This window comes from Lepidochelys olivacea (genome assembly GCF_965140295.1).
Source record: "Lepidochelys olivacea isolate rLepOli2 genome assembly, chromosome: 2".
NCBI classification, from domain to species: Eukaryota; Metazoa; Chordata; order Testudines; family Cheloniidae; genus Lepidochelys; species Lepidochelys olivacea.
The window spans coordinates 90,405,326-90,421,232 of NC_140412.1; positions in this window are offsets into that span (position 1 = coordinate 90,405,326).

The window sequence follows — 15,907 nt, forward strand, 5'->3', positions numbered from 1 at the left end:
GACAGGAGACCTCTGGGTGTGGAAAAAGTCCTCCAGGATGAGAGGTTACATAATTTTGAGACCAGACTAGTATCTAATCATTTAGATTCTTCACTTCAATCCAACGGAAAAAACAACGTAGCAGCACTGGAAGTTTTGCCTAGTTGCTGGCTTCCATTTCCAGACTTCAGGACCATGACCAGGATTATGGAAAGGGAAGGCAGGGTGCTCTCCTCATTAAATTGGGTGCCGCTCAGTAGGGTTTCCTGTTAAGCTAGAGGGAGTTCTAAGAATTAATGTCCTAAGAATACAGGTACATGCCAGTAATAGGCCCAACCATCCTCATGTTGCATAATCAGGTACTGATGGGTGTAGCAGTAAATTTGATTGTGAGCCTTCATGGAAGTACAGCAGACATCTCCCAGGGGTAGATAAAGACCATTTGGTACATTGAGGTGTGGCCTTTTTCCCCTGACTACTCTCTGGACAATGTCTAATTGAATATCTAGTTGCATTTTCCCAGTTTAAACATTATTTTTGAGTTTACTACTCCTGGGGCTGGCTTCATATGTATGAGGATTAACAGAATAATGTAAAGGGAATTAATTTGGGAGTCCCGGTAACAGAGGGATTCCCTTTTAATAACCAGGGTGTACTGTAATTAACAAAACAAACATTTTTGTTTCATGTGAAGAATGGTTATATAAATGACCTGCTACATTCTGTTGGCAGAATGTTCTTGGTGTTTGATGTTCACCAGTGTGCAAACACATTTTGTGGGCCAACTACCATTCACATACAGCAACCATTAAATATGTGAATGGAAAGTTTAATTTTCTTAGGAGGTGGCCAGTGTCAGAAGTTGCCTTGCTGTGGCTCTGCCAGTTCTCCTCTGTTGTGCTAAGCTGCTTCTCTCCTGAGCCGGGCCTCTCTGTTATCATCAGAGCGGAAAGAGATGTGCACATAATGTTTGTAAGGGTAAAATTCACCCCTGTGGCTAACGTACCACTTAAACGCCACTTAGGTCCCCATGATAGGACTTAAGTGGGACTCAAGAGGAGAAGAGATCTGGGGATGAATTTCAAGCAATATTGTTTAAATGTCTGTTTTGAAGAAGTCTCACAGGATGGGAAGATGCATGAACTTGGTGCAGCTGCCCAAAGACAGTTGAACAAAAATGCTGTGTACAGCCATCCAACTGAGTGCAAGATTCTGCCATCTTTCTGTGGTGGGTATTGGTCCTAACTCTAGAAGAAGTCCCATTGATTTCAAAGGTACTGCTACTTAATGTGAGTAAAGGTGGCAGAATCTGGACCTGAGGGACAAGAGCAAAGATCTTTGTTTCACAATCGTTTTATCATGTGGCTCATGGGTACTTGGTCTCATTTTTTATCAGTTGCTTAGCTGACCCACAAACCAGCCCTCCATATCATGTTCTGCAGAACACAGCCTCCTCCAAAGTGTCAGAGCATTCCAGTTCTAAGCCTGTTTTTAAAAGTATTGGGTCTCGGAGGAGTTACACTGGTTTAAATTGATGTGAGATTAGAATTAGGCTTTTCTGTTTCTGATTTGAACCATACTTTGTTTAATGTGCCCCAGATCAGCCTCCTGGATGGGATGTAAAATCCAGGCACTGGCCTCTTCCAGTCTTTGAAGATTCCATGGCGCTTTTTGCATGATATGGGATATTGACTCCAGTGTCCTTGCCAAATTCCAAATTCGGCTATTGATCGCGTCCTGTCCGTTTAAATGCTCTTTATTGCTTTAACTGGATATGGGTTTTTTCTCTTCCTGTCTTGAAGCTGTCATGTAGTTGTACAGTTGTTGAAACTCTTACGTAGCTCCTGCCTGCATGTCTCTCTCTAGTCCCCAGAGTGAGAGGAGTAGAAAGTGGGCTGTGGTGGCAGTTAGGAAAGGTGGCTGTGTGGTATATTCAGCCCTACCACGTAGCTATCATCAGCCCCTTTGGTTAATTCTCCAACAGTGACACTCTCCAGGCAATCAGGGGTGCGACCTCAGGAGCAGGGAGCTGATGTACCGTAACCTGATGCTTCTTGACCAGTCCGTCAGAAACAAGGGAGAAGCTAATAACTCTGCTTTGCGTAGCCATAAGTAATGCTCAGTGCTCTGTGAGCCCTGTTGAAGGGCCAGGTGCATGCGCTTGCCAGGGGGCAGGTCCCAAGTATAGTACTGACACTGAGTCCACCTTACTGCCAGTGCAAGTGTGTTGGAGAAGTGGAGAGATGCAGTTGATATCTGTGCCATGCTGAAAATCCACAAAATGGCTTCTGTCTTTTCCTGTGTCCCCAACCCTGCTTTTTCCCAGGGCAAGATGCACTGCAATACTGGGAGAGAATAGCTGCAGAATACTCCAGGTAAGCGTTCCCTTCTGTTGGTTTATAGGCAGAAAGGGAACGTGGTATCCAATATGCATGTAGGCCCCAGTCCTGCTGTGAGATATGCATGGTTCTGACCATCTACATCACAGTACAGGATTGGGACCCTCACTGGTAGCTGTGTAAACCACTGTGAAGGGCTCTACCTCAAACTGATAAGTAATAATGGCTGCCTTTCCGTAAGGTGACCCACACTGAGTGGTGCTGGGACAAGCAGCATGGCTGGAGTTCACTGAAGGCTGCTCTCCAGCACTTTCTAAAATGGTTCAGTACAATTTAGAATAAGGACAGGTCAGGGAACAACTAGAAAAAAAAATACAGCCCCCCTCTCCACCCACCCCGGTTAATCTTGCTCAGGACACAGGGATCACTGAACTAAATAAAGTTAGAAAAAGGTGCGTTAAAAAATCCGGTGCTATGCCCTATAACTCAGCAGGGAATACAAAAACAAAACATCAAAAGTCCCCACTTCTTTTTATGTTGCTGCTTGGAACATTTTTGCCTTTTTTTTTTTTTGAAGTAGACATGAATCTTCTCTTTGGGTTTTTGTTTTGTTTTGTTTTTTTTAAGTCCCTTTCATTTTGTAGGGCTGGTACCATAAACTTCAAGGCCTAATCCACATGCAACAACAGTGATGGAAAATGCCAGCAGACAGCCCTGTAGGGGAACAGAAGACAACAAAGAAGGCTTTAAAAAGATTTTATTGAGAGCTCAGGATGTACACATGAAAAATGAATTTCAGGACGCCAGCCACTCTTCAGACAGAGCCATTTAAATCTGGATAATGTTAACATTCCTTGTGCATGACAAAGGTCCACCACCCCCCGGTGCTGATACTCGTCCTGCTCTGCGAGGCAATAATAAGTAAGGATGAACAGAGACTGTGGCACCAAATCCTCCTCGCAAGCTGCACGGACAGATTTATCTTGGAACCCCTTAGCATTCCTTTTCGGGGTCAATTCGCCCTTGAGGGCTAGGCTGGATGGCTCTGGTCCTTTGTAGGACTTGAACTATTTCATCAATGTTAGTGCATGTGTGTATACTTTGGCAGAGGGGTTAGTGGGGGTGGAGGACAGGGGAAGTCCCTGCCCCCAAAAGGAAAAGTACTGGGATTTCACTCTTTAACAGGCATTGTATAGTCAGGCTGTCTCAGAAGAAGAGAGCATGATTTGCATACACTGAGCCATAGATTCAGTCACTCTATACGTTTCCTTGTGCAGATGTGCTTATAGTGCTGTGGTTTGTACAACCACCCAACTGAGTGCAAGATTCTGCCATCTTTCTGTGGTGGGTATTGGTCCTAACTCTAGAAGAAGTCCCATTGATTTCAAAGGTACTGCTACTTAATGTGAGTAAAGGTGGCAGAATCTGGGTGGTGGATGCGTGGATCATGCTGCAATGACAGACAGTAGGAGGCGCTGTGATTTCAGCAGCATTCCGATTTTTAACCCTTTGAACACTAGCATTTTGCAGCCAGCTGTGTGCAGAGCAGCATTTACCGTACAACAAACCCGTTAGCTGAGAAAGGCTGTTAGATTCTCTTTCCTGACAACTGTGAGCATTGCCCCCTATTAGGTGAACTTTTACCAGGTAGATTAAGTGATTTCCATTGACTCACTTGAAGGAAGTTCCCTCAGTAAAATTTCGGACCTGTCCTGGTCTTTTAACACACAGGTCCAGTTTCTCAGCTGGACCTAGCTTCCATGACTGTAAACCATTTCAGCAGGCTATGGTGCCCCTAGGGACCATATACTAGCTGGGAACCATTCCACCAACTCCTTCCACCCCTTACCCCACCCCAATACACCCCTGGCACTGAAGTCTGTGGAGATGGCGCCATAGGAACCAGTTCTATACATGCTGTGGGCATCCTCAGCAGGGGATTAATGACTGGAGGTTTCAGTTCTTTTTGTGTTGGCTGAGCAATGCAAAGAGCATGAGGCAAGGCTGTGAATCTAGCCTAGAATCAGTTCTTCCACCTTTGGATTTAGGCTCCTTAACACCACCCCCAATAAAGACAAACAAACACAGCTTCTCATTGATTAAAATCCTGCCCCTCAGCACACAGCCGAAGCAGCACTGGGGAGTCCTTCCAAGGGGTGACAGGAAGGAGTCTTCCTCTTCAGATTGCAGAGCTCTGTGGCCACTACTTCAGGTCAGGGTTGGAGTAGCGTCCACACTGCTTGTGCACTGCCTACAGAAGGCCAGATGGCTGGTGGATCTGTAGCTCCACTGTCCCCATCCTGCCCACAAATCCCAACTGGCTATCCAACAGCATGCAGGGAGCCTTAGAAGATCTGAGGTCACACTGGGTGCCTAAGTGTTTCCCCCTGTAAAATGGAAATTCAGATTGAGAAAGGGGCAGTATTTGCCCTGGTGGGAGTACAATGGGCTGCTAGACTAACATTCCCTATCAGACCCTGGCTGAGTTCACACTTTGACCTAAGTTTATATTTATGTCCCATCTATATCACAGTTACTCCATTTTGAAGTACAGTTTATAAAATCAGTTCCTGAAGACATGAATGAGTAGATGGTGTGGATGGGGCATAACTTTATTAAAGGGGATCTGAAAACTACTTATAAAATTGTGTGTCACCTGAGTTCGCAGAATCTGTTTTTAAAACCACTTTTCTTATATACTGGAAACCATAACACAGAAAGTGCCTGATTTTGTGGACCAGGTCCTTAGCTGGTGTAAATTGGCATAAGACCACTGAAGTCAATCTCCATATGAAAACAGCTGAGGATCTTGTCTATTGCATTTGATGATCTGATCTACTGTATATCTATAATACTAGTGACATTTGACATCTCCTGCCTGTGAATTCCCATAACTGTGTGAGGAATCTGAGTGTAATGTCCAGCAGCCAACTGTGTATGAGAAGAGAAGATATTTTTATACATTTTTTTTAAAGTCAATGATAGCTGGAAACAGACCATTTCCAGCAACATTCTGGTTTGCGAATTTGTCAGTAGCATCAAGGCTCCTTGGACAGTTAAGTACTACCTGCAGCAATCCCCAAAACTGGCTGTGTTCCACAAGTGGGTCATGACTCCAATGCACTGTATATAAAGCACAGTATTACCACTGCTGAAACAGCTTCTTAAACCACTGCACAAAAGTGCTGGACTTTTGACCTAAAGACAAAGGACTCCAGGCCAGTTCATCGGCATGAAGTGCTGTACTCAGAAATGCTAGTTACTCAATGCATTTTTCTTTTGTTCCCCCTCAGGGAGAAATTGGTGGGAAGACGAAAGGGAGAACAATGTTTGCTGTTCTTGCGCAAGGCAAAATGACAAATGACAGTAGAAGAAGCATGACAACCTGTGTAAACTAGAGATAATAGAAATGTATGTGCTCTCTGCCTGGTTACTCAGACCTGGCATTGTAAACAGAGCTCCCATCACAAAATGGGTGGTATTTGATGTAACAAGTGCATCACGAAGGGGAGGGCAACTATTAATTGTATTAACTAACTTTTTATTTAAAGGTTTCAGAGTAGCAGCCGTGTTAGTCTGTATCCACAAAAAGAATAGGAGTACTTGTGACCCCTTATGCTCAGATAAATTTGTTAGTCTCTAAGGTGCCACAAGTCCTCCTGTTCTTTTTATTTAAAAGCCTTTTTGATCCATCTAAAGCTATACAAAGGAGACAGATAACATTAAAATACTTGCTGGAGTACCTGTGTGTTTCTAGTTTGACTGTGATACACACCTCTTTGTAACAGCATTGCAGTAAATATTGCAAGAACTCGAGTTACTGTACCAGCAGATTAACATATAGAGCTCTGGGACATTTATGATTTGACATCACTAGTGAATTAAAGCGATCTGCTGTGAAGGGAAAAAATGAACAGTGCTGTCCCGCTAGTGTCTCCTTTCAGAGCAGAGGATAAAAGAAAGCCAGGTGGCCCATCAGACTCCAGTCCCCTAATAGCTCTTCTGGCTCCTAAACAGGATGTCTTTCACGTAACATAAGAAAGAAATGAGTAGTCATTCATTCTGGATTAAATTCACCCTTGTAGAAACCTAGCACAAGGCCTCTGCACTGCTTACATTATGCATATGCTCTGAAACCAGGGATAACCTGGAGCACAGGTCTTGTGTTGGCCCTCTGCACAGGGGTGCATTGCATCCCTTAGGCCTACAGTGGGCGTTTTCTTGAACTTCAGATGAATTTGCTGCACATGCTGCTTTGCCCTTATTAAAATAAACGCCCTCGTAGTCCATAGTAATAGACCTGTGGAACCCACTGCCATAATAGATCATTGAGGCTTAGTGGGATTCAAACAAGGATTAAATATGTATATGGATAATGAAGAACTTCCACAGTTATGTTAGGATAAAAAAAAAGAACTGTCCAGATTTCACTGGGAAATCTCTTGAGCTTTATGGTGGCAAGTGATTCTAATGGTTACAGTGGTGTAGACTGGAAGTGAGGATAGCTCTGTTCTTTGCATTGCCACCGACCATCTGTGTGGTCTTGGGCAAGTCACTTAGCCTCACCATGCCTCAGTTTCCCCACCTGTAAAATAGGTAGAGTTCTTACCTACTTCATATGGATGCTGTGAGGCTTATTTGTTTGTAAAGCCCTTTGAGATCTTCAGGTGAAAGGACACTGCAGAAGTGTCAAATATATTTCTGTGCTAAACAGATATTTATTATTCTAAAGATTGGGTATTTATTCCATGAACTATAAATTTAGGACGGAAATCATGCCACTCACTCTGCAGCAAGGCAACAAGTGGAGGGAAGCATATGTACACCTCAGAACTGTGCCTTGCAGCAGCCCCCCAGTGCAGCTGGGCCATGCAGATCCACCAGCCAAGTCCCTCCCTAGTGGCGTGGCACTGCTGATGCTCTAGGGCTTTCGATGGGGATTCAGTCTCTCCTAATTCCTCTGGAGCTCCCCTACACTGAGCACAGGAACTGGGATTTAGTCTTTTATGTGTATAGCATTTTGCACAGCATTGTAAAGAACCTGCCAGCCGTGATATGCTCTCCACTCCTTCAGCAGCCTCACCAGGTTTGTGAGCCTATGGAGAACTTAATTTATTGTTATTTTAAAACATGTTTCCTCTTGGTTTTAAGAGCCTCTTTGGAACAAAGCTTGATAATTGGTTATTGGAATCTTGGAAACCAAAGAGAGTGGTTAAAAGTAAGAAGGTGCTCCTGGCATAAATCAAAATAATTGATGTTTGGGAGCGTGGAGACAGAATGTGCAAAAGAATTCAGAAGAGAGAAGGAGAGAGAGAGAGAGTAAACAGTTGGGAACCTTAGAAAGCATTTCATACTCCACTAAGGTTTACTTTCAAGGGTTTGCACTTTTCTACTCAACAAGTCCTTGAATTGCCTAAGATCAATTCAAACAGCATATGCACAGACATCTATAGGCAAAGAGTGGCTCTTTCAGAAGGTGTCTACACTAGAACTCAAATTGCGTCAGTCAGAACTGTTTTTCAATACTGCTCTTGCTAGCAAAGAGCTAACAAGGTTTCCTTGGCCAACATAGACTGGAATGAATTGTTTTACAAAGTCTAAGCGGAATAGTTATAACATGTATTTCATACATCTTCACAGTGGACAGAAACTAGCGCCTTGCTAGTAAGAACCATACATAAGAATGGTTCTGAAGCAAACAGTCTGAACCCAGTGTGCACAGATCTTAATAACCAGACTCTAAATCATCTAAGCAAAAAGGTCTTGTGTTTTTTCTTTCATTAGGGGTCAATTGGAGAGGTGTTATTGTGGTTCTTCTTCCAGAACACTGAGACACCTCCTCTTCTTCCTGCTCACCCCATAGAAATTTTTGACGAAACTGCCCCTCGCATCCAGAAAGGCTGGGATTATCAAAGATGCCTGAGAGAATCAAGCATCCTGCTTCTGAGAGCCTGATTTCCTTAGGTTCCTTTGACACCATCAGCCCTAAATGATAGATGGTTTTCTAAAGAGATTTGGAAACTTTGATTGCATTTTAATTTCTCTCTCAGATAATACTACGTCAGAAATGTACGGACTTCAAGATCAGCTGGTTACTTGCTTCTGGAGGGTTAAAGCAAATAAACCTCAATCATTATAAAGTAAATCCCTGTCTGAAAGACAGTAGGCCAGATTCCTGCTGGCAAAAGAACAAAGCCCCATTCTTTCATATGTATTTTTTGGACGCCCTGGTGGCTCAGATAAAGGACAAGTATCTACTAGCGGATTAACATTAAGAAAAAGTCAGGATTTAAAAAAAAATCAGTGAGGGTGTGTAACTGAAGCTCTGAGGAGTTGAAAAGCTTAGGCCAATAAACTCCTAGCCACCAACTAATACATGCTGTGGTCTGACAAGCCGGCAGAACTCTAATCATCATGGAAGCATATGGAGTGAGAGAAAGGGAGCGACACATGGGTATTCTGTGACAACCACCAGAGCTTCAGATGCAGCACAGAGGCCTATTAATTTATTCCATTGCCCTGCCTAAAAGTGCTGACCTCCCCACTAATCCTGGCCCTTCAGGGTTCTTAATTTCCAGTATTGCTCAGCCCAGTCAGGCCTGTTCAACGATTTCTTTTCTGAATTAGTCTCTTTGAAGAGGCCCTATTTTCTGTTCAGTGACATGAAAGAGATACTGATGCTGATTATCAAAGGCATGTGCTTCAAACCACCAAGCGTCTAATGCCCAAGGGAGGTAATATTATCTCTGCCTTCAACTTTTACATCCTCCTGCTGAGAAGGACTGGGTGGTTAACTAGCACATCATTCTCTTTTTTTCTTTCCTACTAATTTTACATGGGATATTAAGCAGAGGGAAAGTGAATTAATATCTTAAGCTTGTAGGTCACAGTAAGGAAACACAATCTTCTGAACTGGATACAGTGGTGACTGTTGCAAAGACGATAGTCTTTGACACAGTGGTTTGCAGAAAAGAAGGTTTATCTACATTTTGCTGCTACACCGACAGGAAGTTTCACTGCTTTTATTTGGAGTATGCATCATCTTTGCTTCATGTTATTGTAAACCCTGTAGCCTGAAGCTATCAAGGGCAGTGCGTTCCCTACTACCATCTGTTGGTGAACAGGGGGAAAACAGAGAGATGCTCCATACAGGAAGGAGCTCTCTACCACAATCTTTAGTGAACAGAGGGAGGAGACGACCGAGGGTTGTTTGATTTCCCAGCTATTTACCCAGAACTCCAGATAAACAGAAGCTCCATAAGGAAGGAGCTCTCTGCAACCCTGTACTGGTGAATGGGGGAAGTACAGCTACAGAGACAGATTAATTTCCATAAGCTTTCTACACAGAAATCCTCCAAATGACACTTTGGGGAATCACCAGAGCAGTACACAAACTCCAGTTTGGTTGGGTAGTGGGATGGAACTGTGAGGAGAGGGCAAGAAAAGGATCCCCTGACAAGGACTCTGTTCAAGGGTCGTATAGGCTAGGGATCCTCCTTCACTGCAGACTGTGCAAAGAGGTGGCACACAAGCCACGAAAGATGCAGAAGTAACTTCACAGTGAGAGACACCAAAGAGGTGGCACTTAGCTGAAGCCACAGAGGGCAGCAACAGCACTGAGTGAACTCTGGTAAGCAACAATAAATCTGAAATCACTGTAACTGGGTTAGGTGGTAGAGCCTGAGGACCAGATCAGGCAGCTCTTCCCCTCGAGGCTGGTACAGGCCTGCCCAGGTGCCCTCACAGACTCTGGGACTATGCTTTCCACTGACACCAAACATGAATGGGGTATAGCAGAGAAGGAGGCGGAATGGCATATTAAAGGGACATTTGCTCATTGGACATTCCTACCAGCGGGTGGGGAACTGAGTTAAGGGACTACTGCCAAATATGCTATAGGGATGGAGGTTTTACTTATCATTCATTTATGTGTCGTCGCTGCGCTTTCCCAAGATGATGCGGTGTTGCCTTGTCCCCAGTGAAGTTTGTCTTATTTTATATACAGACTCAGTGCTTGTGTGTGGGGGAAGAATTGCCCTGTTGAGGATACCCATGGAAGGTATGTAGTGTTACCCAGCTTTCTGGGTGGGGGTTTGAGCTGGAGGAGTTAAAGTTAAGAAAAACCCTGAGACTTTTGAATCTGACCTTTGCTGCTGACAATATCTGGCAGGAGGGTTGCATTATCTTGTAATTAAATGGGAATAAAATGTAGTGTAGCATTTATGATGGATATTTTAACGCCCACATGGTCCTCTTCCATGTATGCAGATTTTTTCAATTATGCTGTATGATGATGTTTCTTTTAAACACAGCTTTGACTGATATGAGAACATTATTAGTCTTGTTTCTTATTTATATTACAGTAGTGACAAGAGGCCCCGAACAGACTCAGGGCCCCCTTTGTGCTAGCCATTGTATATACATAATAAGAGACAGGCCCTGGCATGAAGAGCTTACACTCTCGATGAAGGGTAGGAGAAAGGAAATGTTACAGCTGGCTCTGAGAGGGGGAACTGAGACTGAGTTACTCCTCAGGGGGCTGAACCTAGATCTCCTGAGTCTCAGTCCATTACCTTGACCGCAAGACACTTTGTCCTCTCTGCAAGCATAGGCTCAATCATTGCACACAGGCAAACAGATGAGGATGCAGGGGTCTGCCTAACTGGAGTCAACTGCAGGATCAGTGCTTTGCATTTCTTTACTTTTGTAAATTTAAAATCTCAACCAGAATATCACATTAACATGGAGGGTTTTTTTTCCATCTAATTTCCTTGGTTAAACAAAGCAAAAATAAACTAAACAAATAAAAAACCCACAGAGTGAACATCTTGAAATAAGCTCAGTAAGACTGATTTCAAAGTGCTATGTGAGAGCTTTCCCTGACTCAATGAAGAAAATGTTGTACTACATACATAAGCAGTTTTCTATTTTCACTACTTTATAACTACTTTATTACTTAACCAACATTTTGTAACTCAGCAAATCATGCATTCGTCGTTTAGGAGGGCCATATAAGAACCTAGATAGTTCTGCTTTATAGCCTTAAATATTCCTAAATCTATCTTTTAAGTTATCTGACCACTGAATATTCACGAGACACGTCAAGCATCCCTTTTCACATTTGGATGATTTAACAAATGTCCAGATGAAATTTTACAAAACTTTAAAAATCACATCTGGACACTGACTAAATGGCTAGAATAGAATAGCTAGAAGGAGATGATTTTAACAGAAATCATAGGGGCTTAGAATGAATGTACCATCTCAACCACAACCGCCATGAGACTGTAGTACACAATAGGCTCAATTTTTCATACTGTTAGCTATGCAAATGCAGGTGCAGTTACATGCAGTTATGCACATAGAAGAATGAATTCTGCATGTGCAATTAGTGGATTTGCATGAAAAACCTGTTGAAGTTGATGGGGAATCTTTCTATTGAGGCTGGTGGGCAATTGTTCAGGGGGCTGTGGATCAGCCCCAAATGCACACACTCGTTATGGTGATCATTTAGTTGTCTGTAAAATCGGACACAATTTGTTTTTCTGAAATGACAGGAATATGGTTTATGGCAGGATGAAAGTTTAGGTTGTAAGCTTCAGGCATTCTGTTCATTGTTATTTCACCAGCTTTGAAAATTAATTTGAACACAGATTCTAAGTAAGCTACAAAGAAGAAAGCCTCCTTTTTGGCATTATTTTTCTGTTTCCAAACTAACACTGCTACCCACCAGTGAATAATCCATTCACAATTGTACTAATAAGTATTTATCAGGAAACATAGAAGTAGGACATAGGAACAAATTTTCATGATGTTGCTTCATACGATGCTTGCCTTTGGCCTTCTGGAGCAGCAGAAAGATTTTTCTTCTCTTTATTATCAAAGAAGATAAATTGCTCTTAGGTCTGGCTTAACTGCCTGAATTCCGGAAGAGGCTGATTCCACTCAATGCTGCACATATGTATTAATGGGTTACTGCAGTAAGAATGAACATTATGACTACTCTTCTCATTCTATCAGTGATAGCATTTAGCCTCATACTTTTGGAACAAAGAACAATCTTGGTGGCCAGTGACCTATGGTGTGCTTATTAAAGGACCATTCCGATGAGGTATGCACAAACAGAACAAAATGATCCCTCCCCACCAAAAAGAAGTTACTGTTCATTTTTGCCTTGCTTTGAAAAAAAACTGTAATGATTCATCATTTACCTCAGCCTTCTCCTTTTTAAAAAGTGTATTTAATTCTTTTGAAAAGTACTAGATTCTTGTCCCAGCGTGGTATGCCCTTCATTCATCCATAAATCAGGCATGGTATTTGTAGGAGTAGTGTCAAATCTTAGCCCTACAGGATGACATCTGTTCCTCAACCCTGTCCTAGAAGGACCATGCTAAGCATGAGTGGGTACTTTTGTCTCCTGGCAGGAACTGTATTTGGCTTTTCTGATGCCACACCCAAGATTTTAAATGTAATGTCAACTCTGCTACTGACATTAGTTTGTGTGATGTGGATTCCTAGCCACATGGACTGAGTCGACCAAACTCACTTCTCCTAAGCCACCAATCAGTTATGGGATGACACAATAAATTAGATCTATGTTACAGAATATTTTCCTGTCTCAAATATTCTTAGTTTCAAATTAATAGTAAATACATATTTTTTAAGGCTAAACTATGCAGCTAGATCAGGGGTGGGCAAACTTTTTGGCCTGAGGGCCACATCAGGATTGCAAAACTATATGGAGGGCCAGGTAGGGAAGGCTGTGCCTTCCCAAACAGCCTGGTCCCTGCCCCCTATTCATACCCCCCACTTACCATCCCCTGATTGCCCCCCCAGAACCCTTGACCCATCCAACCCTCCCTGCTCCTTGTCCCCTGACCGCCCCATCCCAGGACCCTCGCCCCTAACTGCCCCCCGGAACCCACCCCCTATCCAGCCCCCCCCATTCCCTGTCCCCTGACTGCCCCAAACCCTACCCACACTCCTTCCCCCAGACAGCCCCCCCCGGACTCCCATGCCTATCCAACCCCCCCTGTTCCCCATCCCTGACCCCGCCCGCCCAGAACCTCCACCCTATCCAACCCCCCCTGCTCCCTGTCCCCTGACTGCCCTGTCCACACCCCCACCCCGGCAGCCCCCCTGCGACTCCCACACCTATCAAACCACCCCCTGCTCCCCATCCCCTGACTGCCCCCGGGACCCCCTGCCCCTTATCCAACCCTCACCCTCCGCTCCCTGCCCCATTACCATGCTGCTCAGAGCCGCAGGAGCTCGCAGCCCCACTGCCTGGCTAGAGCCAACCACGCTGCCATGCTGCCTGGCAAGAGCGGCGGGCCAGAGCGTTGGCGGTGTGGCATGCTGAGGCTGCGGCGGAGAGGGAGCAGCGGGGAAGGGGCCGGGCGCTAGCCTCCCCAGCCAGGAACTCAGGGGCCGGGCAGGATGGTCCTGCGGGTCGGATGTGGCCCACGGGCCGTAGTTTCCCCACCTCTGAGCTAGATGCACAGTTACCTGGATCTCATCTGAGCCACCTCGTCTACTTATCTAACATCAAAGTTACACAACCAGTTCAGTACCGACAGGTAAGAACATAAGACCAGCCACACTGGGTCAGACCAATGGTCCATCTAGCCCAGTATCCTGTTTTCTGGCCAATGTCAGATGCTTCCAAGGGAATGAACAGAACAGGGCGACCATCAAGTGAGCCAACTGTTTCTTTTAGACTAGCTGTGCACTGGCTAAGGTCATAGGTCTCTTACCTCAGCAACACAGTAACAAGAGGCACATAGTAGCAATACAAGTCAATATGCATTCACCCATAGTATACCACATAAATACAAGACATACCCAGTAGAAAGGCTTTACGATCCCAGCTGTATCCTGTTACTTTAAATAATCTGTTGTATAAAGCACTGCTTTGAAAAGTTTTGAGGAAGATTTGTGGTTTCAAGGCCTGTAGCATCATATGGACAGAAGTCTAATGAACCAGCACTTTCATTTCGGTGATATCCATTAGCAGAATACTCTTTTGTTGCTAGCTTGTGCTACATAGTTTCCTCCCTTCTCCTGCCACACACACACACACACCCTAAACAGAGGTTGTGGGTAAAGCAATTCATCTAATACTATGTTGTGCCCACCTCTCTTGGATTTATATAGTCAAAATGCTTCAGATCTTATAACATATTTTATAGCCAGTACATGGATTTTCCCATTGATGTAATTCCCATCACCAAGTTTAACTATTCTCCCTAGGTAATTATGTCTCCATCTTTTGAGTGTCTGTGGATTGAATAGTTAGCATTAGCTACTGCTGTCATCACTACCCATTTTGCCAAAGTCTGCATGCATTTGGAGATCTCTGAGTAGCCAGTGAATAGACACAAGCCGGGGGTCATTTGTACATTCTTCCCCGGAATGGGTTCATGTTTTTGAGAAATTTCTTGACAGTCTTTTGCTCAACTGGACACATAAGTCTGATTCTCCATTGCCTTGCACCAGGAAGTGTCCCATAGACTATATCTGTATTCCTCTTTTTTTCTTGATCATGCCAGTGGTGATCAGCAGCCCACAGAATACTTTGCAGCAGTTCATGGGAGTTTAATTCTGATTTTTAAAGTGTAGGCGTTTTAGCATGGCACCCCGGGTGATGGTGACCTGGAATCTGTGTGCTCTAAGGTTTTGCCATTTCTCCGCTTTGCATTTTTAACTGATGTTCAGCTCTTGTATGTGAATTAATTTTTGTAGCCCATGTTATTAAAAAGTTAAACACTAGAAAGATTTGGGCACAAATTCAGTGTTAAAACTCCATCAGCTTCAATGAAGTTATCCTGCATATGATAGGATTTCTTTTGTAGGTTGTTTTATTATGGGGTATGCAGGTTCCCTAATGATTCTCTTTTTTGTAGAGTCAAAGTTGTAGACTTTTCCAGAATTCACAGCAAATTTGGTATTTTTTCTGGATTCTCCATATGATATTAATGTTCCATCATTAAAAATTTCAGCTAGATTCCTTGTGTTCTTCTCATGCCAAGTCTTCCTGCAGATCTCTTTGCCTACTATTTTTATAGGGCTTGTTTCCCAAAATATACACGTTAAGGTGTTTTGTTGGGTGTATATTGAGAAGCGTGTGAGCTGCTGAATAAATGTTCCATGTCTATAATATTACTGGGCATAGGTGTGCAAGACCTTATGTTTTATTTAAACTTGGAATTGATTTGGACAGTCTTCTTCCTCCCACTACACTATTCATCAACAGCATAGCAATGATCAGAGAAATGCTGGTGGTCTTGACCATGGATCTGTTTTTCCAGTTGTCAACCCTTGATTGGAGTGTCAATTGGCTTGATCATTCTTTCTCTGGGCAGAAATTCTGCATACAAAGCAACAAATGTATCCTGTGGTTGGAGAGTAATGTGTCCATTCTCAGTCAGCTATTTCATTATTATGCAATTGTCTTCCAACACTGCTGTGTGGTATGAGATGACACACACTTAGATGGTTTCAAACAGAGATTTGTTAGTGCCCATTCTGATTTATGACACAGCATAGGACCATTACAGTAGTAGGCATGAAGGCTGTGACAGTTGGGT